The 10,754-nt window shown below is 42.1% G+C and overlaps 1 protein-coding gene across 3 annotated transcripts in view; it reads right to left on the bottom strand.

Annotated features, from left to right (window-relative positions):
• The window catches only part of GAP43 (growth associated protein 43), a 457,292-nt gene that overhangs the window by 54,477 nt on the left and 392,061 nt on the right, over positions 1–10,754 (bottom strand). The gene's annotated exons all lie outside the window — the stretch shown is intronic.

The following is a 10,754-nucleotide window of genomic DNA, read 5'->3' on the forward strand; positions in this document are numbered from 1 at the left end:
AACTTTAAGATGCTAAAGTTTACTGATCACTTTGCTAAGGCATGAGCCAAATGTTTTGCAGGAAAATCTCATAACAAACATATGAGGTAGGTATGACGATAAATATAATAATGTATGAGGTAGCGGCATTATTATTTTCACAGATGACAAAACAATACTTGGGGAGGTTCTATATTTAATAAGAGTAGAGCTATGATTTGATTATTTAGGCAGACCGCAGAGCTCACCCTCTCTACCATATATACATGCCATATAGACATATGTATAGAGTGATAGCCTCTATCACTGTTTCACATAGTAAGGATTTAATAAAAGCCTGGTGAATGTGTGTTACAGTTGGGATTAAATTGCTTCTTTCCCGAGAACAGCTTCTAACAAGAAAGACTGAAAAAGAGCTCACAGAGCAACTGAAAGAGCCCGGGCAGAGCACTGGGAGGCAGGCAGTCTTCAGAGAAGTGAGAAATGGGTGCCACTGAAGCTCCCCTGCCTTCCAAGGGCCCTGCCCTGTCACTGCCCAGCTGTTTGCTTAACCCAGACACTGCACAGAGGCACTCAGACCTGCATCCGGGGATCACACGCAGCTGGAGAAGAAGTGCAGGACCCGAGTGACCCCGGGAAGACGCACAGAGAGCCCTGCTGAGCCCCAGGGGCAGGGCTAGGCCTGTGAGCTCACAGCGTGCCAGCTGCACTCCCAGAAGGAGAGAAATGAGCTGCAGCTGGGAGGACACTTGTGCGACAGAAAAAGGACTTTTTTTTTTTAACCACCAGAGTTGAGTGAGTTGCTTATGTGCAAAAGGTTTTGCGGAAGCAAGTGAGATGGCGCTAAGTCACTAGACAAAAGATCACACCCTCCAGCTCAAGATCCCCGTCTCTAGGGACTGCTTCTGACAGTCTCGGGTCTGGGTGAGACAGAGCAGGGGAAGGCAGCTAGATTAGCTGAGGGAGCACAGGGACCTGGTAACAGGAGAAACAAGGGCTCCTTAAGTCCCCAGGGTTGTTCTATCAGTGAGAAAAGAAAGGCGAGGAGGAAAGACGGTGTCCACAGTTTTGCTGCTCAGATACGGAGCAGCAGCATCTGCATCTCCCACAGCTGGACAGCAACGCGCTCTCACCCTGCCCCAGATCCACTGCTCAGGATCTGCATTTTCACAAATCTTTTGCACATCACAGCATAAAATGTACTGGCCTGTAACACTCAGACTAAACACACCTGCCCTGGGAGATCCTCAGTTCCTTTTGAATATCTCCTTAAACCAGAGTACAATTTCAGAGGTGCCTCTATTATGAAATTTAGAGAAATAAGAAGCAGCAGGTAAATTAGCAAAAGCCCAGGATGGGCAATCAGGAGACCACGGTTGTAAATCTGACACATCCCATCCCAGCCCAACCTCATGGAAGTCTCTTCACTTCTCTGGGCCTCAGTTTCTGTGTCTGTACCCTGGGGGAGTTGATGAGGAGATTTAAGATTCAAACATTCAAAGTATCAAAGTCCTAACTGTGTGTGAATGTATATATGTTCTGTTTTCCTCTTTCCTGAAAAAAGCAAGCATCAAAGAAGCTGACTGTGACCTAACTCTACTCAGAATGGACAGGGTCTCTTCCCCAAACTTTAACCTCTACTTCGACTTACCTTCTATAATTAGTTACGTAGTACATTGAACATATCATGAGACTACGATCTTTCTCAAATGTGCCAGTCCCTGGGAAGGATTACTGAGTACACACAGGATATATCCGCTGACCAGCCTCCTCTGCGCAGAGAATCTTGACTCTGCATAGTTCAAGTTGCCTTTACTTCTATGCTTCTGCAAACTAGCAAATGACCCACCTCATTAGGAAAGCAGAAACCACCTTCCTTTAAGCATCTAATTCCAACCCTCTCAGGATGCAGGGACACATCATTCATCAGTCAGCAAAAAGCTATACCTTCCCCAAAACCTTTGCAGGAGAGTGAAGGAACGCCTTACTCGACAATTTTTAAAGCTAACTTGTCGGTCTGTATGGAAAATCTGAATGAAACCTCCCGTCCTATTTGGGGGGAGGGGTGGAAAAAAACAAGACTGCTAAAAATAAATAAATAAGACATGCAAATCACTCATCCTCTGCCACAGTCAGCTTCAACCTATTTAAACCAGAAAAAGAGGTCAGAACACAGGGCGAGAAAGCTCTAACTCCTGTCAGCTGCCTAACCCTCATCACTTGCAAATGGGGTTGACCTTCCTTCCTCTGCAGCTCCTCCATTCTCCCAGGTCAAGATGGACCCACTCAAGAAATAGCCAGGGCACTATGTCAGCCATTTGAAACTTAGCTAATTTTCTGGTCCCTGTGAATGATCCGTTTGACCAGGAACACAGTGTAACCAGTCCCCAAACAACAAGCCAATTCTGGGCTCTATACTTACATCTTTGGTCCTTATTCTTTACCCCTTAGAAGCATCCTGCCTTCTATCCAGTTTTGCAGTTGTCTGGACCCTTGAGACCAGACACTGCTGTCTTCATGAAGTGTTAAATAAAGTTTGTTTGTATCACTTAAATTGTCTTCTGTAATAATTTTTAACAATATTACTGAATGAATGGAAAATGCATGCTGGTGCCATGTTTCCAGGCTAAGAGAAAATCTCACACGCAGCATAAATCTGGCCACATCTACATAAGTCATTGCACTTCTTCCACCTGCTCCGCTTACCCTCCCCACCGCCACCCCCCAGGAACTCGTTTGCAATTGTCTATGGAGCCTGTATTTCATCCTGGGAAATGGAAAGCTCAAACGAAGAAGCCTGGATAACTTTTTTTTCCAGTGATAAAGGATCATTGTCTGCGGCCCTGATCTTAGCTGATTTTCCCGCCTCTGATGTACCCTAATGACAAGGCCATTCCTGTATGGTATCCAGAGGGCTTTTCTTGCTGACGTACAGCAACCTCCCTGCCTGCCCGCTGCTCAGCGTCTCCCCTGCTTCTGATTGATAGAGAAACAGGAGCCAACAGCCGGAGCAAAGCTAATGTGCTCTTTGCAGCCCCCAAGCAAGGAAAAACTGGGAGGGACAAGAATGCGACTTGCAATTGAACCAGCTTTCTCTCCTCTTCCTTCCCCACCCACTGTGTAACCTTGACGCGACAGGGGCTTCAGGCGCCGGGGGGAGGCTGCGGCCGTGCTGCCGCCGCGGGGAGGCGAAGGCAGGCGGACTGATGAGGGCGAGGGAGGGGCCAGTGCATCGCGCTCCGATGCTGCTCTACCGCGGACAGCCTTGGGGCACGGGCTGATGCTTTTGTTGTCCGAGCCACTGAAAGGAGCAATTATCTTCCAAACGAGAGTTTGTGCAGGTTCGTTAAGATAAAACTGAACTCCTCGGTGTTCCGGGAGCGCAGGAAGCCTCCCGCGAGGTTTGGGGCCCTGGAGGCGGGGCTCCGAGGGCGGCGGTCCGAGCCACGCCCTGCGGTCCCTCGGGTCCGGCGGCCGGGCCACGCCCGCAGCCGGGGACGCGGGCGTAGGGAGGAGCTGACTGGTGGCAGCCCAGGAGAAACAAAGGGATGAGATCACCCTGAAGAGAGACCGGAGGCAACGCCTAAAGGAGGCAGAAAATGAGTCGGAAGAGGGACCTTGGGATGGAAACCGAAGTCAGAACGCTGGGGGAGGGGGCCGAGAAACAAAGACTGAGTGACTTGGGGAAGAGAAACCTAGCTGTCAGTTGCATGCACTGGACAGAAACAGGAGAGAGACACCAGTCAGAATCAATCCTGCTTAGGAAAAATTTTTAAAGTTTGCTTAAAACCTTTCCTCTGCTTCCCAACATGGCCCACAAGCTCCCACATTTGTGTCAGTTTTTTTGGAATGAGATGATAGATACATAGAAAGAGATAGATGTTTTAAAATGAGATGATAGATACATAGAAAGAGATAGATGGTCTAGGAACAGGCTTCAGGATGTCCCTGAATCTGAAGTAGTATGCCTTGTAGTTCAAGTATATGATTATTTTACTGTTGAATGTCCATAGCTTTTCTAAGAATGTCAGAGGTCACCAAAAAAAGTTAAATGTTACTAGGCTTGGGAAGCACTGTGAAAAGAAGCAAACAAACAAACAAACAAACAAACCCCAAACACCAAAACCCAACAAACCCACCTAAACTGCGTATGACAGCAGAGGAGAGGAGTTTTGTAACATCTCCCCTCTTAGTTAATCAGATTAATACCGGTCACCTAGCCAAAATAAACACTTTGAAGGCAAGAGGCCAGAGGCTAGTACATTCTTATTTGAGGGACAACTGAAGGCTGGATCATGAACGATCAAGAGGGTGGAGGAGAAGCTGGGAGGCAGTCATCCAGCTGTGGGTGGGTTCGTGGAGAAAAAGTACTAGTTTTGTCTGGGTTGACCTCGAGGCAGGTCACCAGAGGGGAAAGCCTGTACATCCCCTTGTAAGAAGAATATTAACTAATATTCTAGAGCCATTCTTGTACCTGTTTGGATCTCTACCCAACTGTAAGTTAACTGAGGGGCTTTGTCGGATTGGCCATTTAGACATCCGTTCCTAGCATAGTTCATGAGACATAGTGGGCACTCAGTATTTGTGGAATAAATGAATGAATTACCAAGTGCTAACTAAAAATTGGCACTAGCCATCTGCCTCTACAAGGGTTGGATCACGTTGGTACTTGCCATCTACCTCTGCTCGGATTAAATAACGAGCCGCTGTAGCCGCTGACCTCCAACACTCCCCGAAAGGAGTTCAGGATGGAGGTCAGGAATGAGGAGCTCTGTATTCTGGGAAAACTGGCTGAATAGGCCTTCAGATAGATATTTTCAGGAGAAGATTTTATGAGCCCAATTCTTGCATCTCTTCATGTCTAGAAAAGCACTAAAATCATTAACGGTGACATCTGCTCCTTGTGACTAGCAGCAAGCCTCTGCCTACATGTGTGCCTGGCTGAATGTACCCCCTTCACTGAAATCATATATAATACTGAGTTCTCCCCCTGCCTCTTTGGAACAGTTTCTCAGGGCTTTCTAGGATACTGTCTCCTGGGCTATCGTCCTCATTTTGCCCCAGATAAAACTTAACCCACAACTCTCACGTTGTGTTATTTTATTTCAGTTGACATAAGTGTCGCACATAATTCTTCTCCCCTTTTGCTGATAAACTGACCAGGAGCAAGAGGCCCCGGGATCAATTACGCCATCTGGTGGAAACTATGGGTAACTGATAAAATCTCTTACCCAGTGTTCCTTTCTTCTGCCTCGGGGGTGACCATACATCTTCTCCTTAGACCTAAGCAACTCACCTCTCCTACACTTCCACTCAGGTCATCACCTAAACCATCACATAAACTGCTCATTTCCTCTCTAATCTCCTCTCCTTTTTCTCTATTTTCCCCTTGCCTTGACTTCACCTCCCCACAATGGCATTTCTTCAAACTTTTGCTGAATCAGCATGGGAAATTTCCTTTTTATCCATCCGTCTTTTCATTCCTTTTGAGAATTCTATCATGACCCAAAGTTACCTAATAAACAGGAATTGTGCTATAATGTCCATTCTGACTACTGTTGAATAGGGCTGACATAACAGCTGTAGATCAGAAAAGGGAAGTTTTAGGGGAGGTGTGTGTGAAATTAGATATAAAGAACTGGTTCTGTTACTTCCCCAAATTGAATGATGATATTGCTTTCTCCTACGTTTTCACTGCAAATGTAAAAATTCCACTACATTTTGGATCAGCCTGAATTTTATAGGCAGCTCTGGAAACATTAACACCATTTTATGTTGTTTCTGTGGCAAAAAACATTTTTAAGTTTCAAGTTTGTTTACTTTTTAAAAGCAAGCCATTTGTAGCTGAGAAATTGCTTGCCCTTATAAGAATCTGTTTTCTAAGAGGCTGTCCTATTATGATACTAACACTTTCTTGAAAATGGGAAAGACAGATAAAGTTTCCATTATTACAAAACTGAAATTTAGCATAGACTAATGACTTTCTCCCAACCACATTACAGACTGGCAGAAAAAGTTCTCATTCACCTAGATGAAGGCTTTCCAACCTCAGTGTATGTATTTTACCACTAGGGTGCTTGTGTAAATCAGATTCACGGCCCTGCCTCCTATGATGCTGACTGAGGAAGTCTGGCATAGGGCTGCAGAGGGCCTGAAATGCATTTTAATAACCATCCTAGTGGGTTTAGACCACAATGAGGATGATAAACTGAGGCACATTCCTGTTCCTGTTTTCCAAAGAGCTTCCTTGATTTTATTGAAACTGTCTATATCAAAAGAAAAGAAAAGAAAAGAAAAAAATGTCTATATCTAGCAACCGTCAGAATCTTCTATTCTTACCCCACTGCCTCCTGAGTTTGGAGATAATTGGGGCTATCCCACACATATGACCAAGAATCCCTTTCTCAAATTCCAAAATGCACAGACATGATCAACCCAAGACGTGAGACCGGGAAGAGATCATCACACCATGACCTTTTGTAGCCATGGAAACCAAGACCTGGAGAGTGAGGTAACCAGTGATAGAGCGGGTGCTAGACCTCCTCACCTCCTGTGTTTTCCTTTGAGTCCCTAGGCCACAGACAATGAGTGGGCTGAAATCGGGACAAAGCAGAGAGCTGAATTAGATCAGGAGTGTCAAAAGGACTGCTCTGGCCAAAGGCACTTGGCAGGTCTCTTTATTATCCTTCCATTCTGGGCCTGAAAGACCCAGATTAGCAGACTAGATTGCTCCTCTGTTACATTTCAATCATAGACAGTGGGTTTGGTGCTGCTGGGTAGTTTGTGTGGAATCATGAAAAGCAGAAAAGCATAGCCTGGAAAAAGAAGATTACATTTTTTTTCTTTGCCCCAGAAGCAAAATTCCCAAATTAGGCATAATGTCATTGCATACTATTATATGCAATGTAAACACAAATTAACTTCCACTATTTTATCACAATGACTAAGTTATAGGATGTGTATTGTCTTCTGTAAAGTTTTGGAACATGTGAAGGCACAGATAGCCTTGGTCCAGGAGAAATCTCATCCTGTAGGCACATACTGGATCTCTGTACAGCGTTCTGCACACAATATTTGACACAGTTTAAGAGGAAAAGAACATTTATACAGAGAGAAGGTAGTGAAGTTTATAGTGCTATATATATTTGGAATACAGACCTGTTCAATAAACTCTTTCAAGACAATAAGCTTAGCTTGTTTGGTTAGTGTTGCTTTGTTTTAATTTTCAGGGATAATATTGATTTCCATATATTCACATAAATTTACATCCTGAGGAAAAGCAAGTATTTTCAATACAATAAATTCATTAGTAGAAATTATTTCATCTCATTCTTTTTGTTACATCTAAGGTAACACAGGCTTTTAAAATAAGGAACCACTGATCTCCCATATTCTTTAAATGTAAGCACAGAATGGTACAGCTGTGTTGCACTGTATGCGTTTCTGGAAAGTGGACTTGGTATTATTTTCCCCCAAGAAACCACCAATTTCCACATCTGTTCTTTGCAGCAATGGATATAATTACCATGATGCTGTTTGTAGACACATGACCCTCTGAAGGGGCAGTGGTTAAACATCTGTAAACAGGAATAAACATCATATTGTGTCTCTTTCTCAAGCAATTTCAGCAATTTTTGCTGGAGGAAAAAGAAAACCATCTTCTGTCCAGTCAGCGTTCAGCAGTATCTGCCTTTCTGAGAGTGTGACCGTGTGAGACTGCTTTTGCCCCCAGGAAGGCAGATTTTGCTGAAGCACTCTTTTGACTCCAGAACGTAGTATTCAAATAAAACAGGGCTTTAAAAAAAAAAAAAAAAAGACTAGGAGAGAGATGTGCTGAAGTAGTATTGGGTTTGTGGTCATTTTCTCAGATCAGCCTGGGAAGAGCTGGGCTCTTCAGTAAGGAGAGTTTATATTTCCTAAGTCTCTTTCTCTAGAGAAGAACTTTTCAGCTAAACTCTTGTAATTTACTGTTTCATCCACTGTAGGTGGATAAGTGGACAAGTATATGACTTGCTTAAAGTCATACTAAAAACGAATGTAACAGTCAGTGTTCAAATGACTTTGTAATTTGCTCTGAGCACCCATTCTGCTTTGTACAGGTAGAGGCCAACTGATACACTAAAACAATGAATACATGAGAGATAGACTGTTTTACATCAGAGCTAATGAGTTTTGAACTGAGTTTTCCAGCCTTAAGAGTGGCAGGATTCTCTTATTGTGGAAGCAATGCATCCATGCTTAAATGCAGTAGATGTAGGGTAGAGGGAAGAACCGACAGGGGAGAAATGGAGAGTGGTATTTCCTCCCCACTATGGTTCTGTATATTTTGGAAACTATTCTTCAGGGCTAATTTTAAAATTTCAAATGTTAAGTGTCTGAAAAGTGAGAAATCAATCTCTTTTTATGGGAAAAATGTCTAAAAAGTGAAAAGTGAATCTAGTTTTTCATGGGAAAAATATATTAAACATGAACAGGGCAAAAACTGTTATTTTATACTATAATGGCAACATTTCCATTTGGATGGAATTACCCAAACTCTAGGGCCAGTGCAAAGTCGGGACTTCAAGGATAAGGCCCAGAGGAAGCAAGTTGCATATCTCTAAACAAAAGGTTTCAACCAGATGGTCAAGTTCTTTCCAGCTCATTAATTCTAAGAATCTGTAAGCCTTGTCCTGGGAGAAATAGGAGTTTAAGAAGCAGAAGTTATCTTGGTGAACTAATGGCATAAAACACAAAGTAAGAGCAGAAACTATTCTTCAAATCTTTTTCTTGACAATGGAAAAGCTGCATTATGTTTCGGTCAATAAAAAGTAAGAAACTACACACTCTCTGACATAAGTATTCTCCTAAATGGGGTGTAGATGTCCAGTTTTTGATTTTTAGCTCACTCTTACCTTTCCTTGGGGTATCTGCATAACCTAACCTGACTCTAGACCCTTCAACTTGCCTCATAAAGTTTTTGACTGGTCACTTGCTCTATCGAGGGCTCGTAATAGCAGGACACATTCAGTGCAAACATGTATAAAATTGTACAGAACCCACGATTAGTAATATTAGAGAAAACGTCCTATCAGTAAATTTATTAGCAGCCGTCTTGCTTCAGATAGTGGTCTGAACCATAATGAAATCTTCATATCTACTAATTTTCATCAAAATTTGTCAACTCTTAAAAAAAATGACCACAATGAGAGAGATAGATGCAAAATATTATCAACTTAGTTGAAACATCTTAACATTAAAAATCATTTATTGAACACTGGGTAGTAATCAGAAATACAGAGATGTAAAAAATGCAGTTGTTGCCCTCAAAATATCTATGATTTATGCATGGTAACAAGAAATAAAATTAGAGATTACATAGGTAACAAACTAGCATATATTCAGAATTAAATGCATAGTACAGTTAATGTGCACTTTAGAAATTAAGATGAGACAATCATCACCGAGACTGGAAGAATCAACAGAAAGGGGGAAGTTCAAAAGGAAAGATGGATTTAGAGAAAGGTGATGGCTCACCTTCAATTATAAACATTTGGAAGGGGGAATCCAACTAGTGATATCCAGTAAGAAGCATTTTGTACAGGAAATATAGAGTTATATTCATGGAAAGCTGATAGTTGAAGCTATAAAGGTGGAGAAGATTTCTAATTAAAATTAGAGGTAAAAGGTCAGAAAGATTAAGCTCTTGTTCTGGGGAATATCTGCATTTAGAAGACAAAATTAGAAGGTTGATCTAGTGAAAGCTAGCCTAGACAAGGAGTAAGAATTGAAAGGGGCCAGCGTAGGAACCAAGAGAAGAGAGAATTGGTACCAAAAAGGGGTGTCCAGCAGAGTCCAACTAGGTTAAAATGTTAAGTGAAGACTGAGAAAAGGACTTTGGAAATGGAAATGAAGAGGTCACTGCAGGGGAGGGGGTACCGAGTACACGTGCTTAAAAAAAAGCAAGGCCAGATAAAAATGGAGAAAATTACTATGGTCTTTTGAATTTATATCATATACTGGTAGAAGGAAAGAGAGAAACTAAAACCTTCCATTTCTGCTTTGGTAAATAAAATGGAATGTAGAGAAAGGAGAGAAAAATATACAATTTACATATGAAATGAGCTTAGGATATGTTTACTCTTGATGACAGTGTCTGATTCAATGCTGTGGCACTCAATGTTGACTCCTTTTCAACCTGGGTAACTGGTAATAATATATATATATATATATATATATATATATATATATATATATACACACACACACACACACACACACATACATGTATATATATATTTTTTCGCCAAACAAACCAAAAAACCCAAACAATAAAACAAACTAAAAACTAATTAGATAATTGTCAATATCAAGCCTAACTTTTCAAACAAAATAAAACAACAGCTCTTTTGTGAGTATGCCTCTGTGTGTGTGTATGTCAGCAGGAGAGAGGGAGAGACAGAGGAACTGAGCCTTCACTGGGCAGGAAACTCAGTGCTACAGTTGACGGAACTCCATCACTTAGGCCTATGCTTCCCTATTGCGGGCTTCTCAATATATGAGTCCCAAATAAAAGGTATCCCAGTGTGGCAGAATTGGATTTTAGTTTCTTCTACACTCTTTATTTCCCCTTTACACTTCATGAGGAGTAAGGCTAGATTAAGAAACAGTGACTATTTTTGATACATAACAATATATCAAAGTTATGTTACAAGAGGTAATCAAGGTTAGCAAGCAAATGTCAGTTGCTCTTCTGTAGATACAGCTTTGAAAGCTTTAGGGACCAAATCTCTGAA

The sequence above is a fragment of the Vicugna pacos genome, chromosome 1, assembly GCF_048564905.1.
Source record: "Vicugna pacos chromosome 1, VicPac4, whole genome shotgun sequence".
Classification (NCBI taxonomy): Eukaryota; Metazoa; Chordata; class Mammalia; order Artiodactyla; family Camelidae; genus Vicugna; species Vicugna pacos.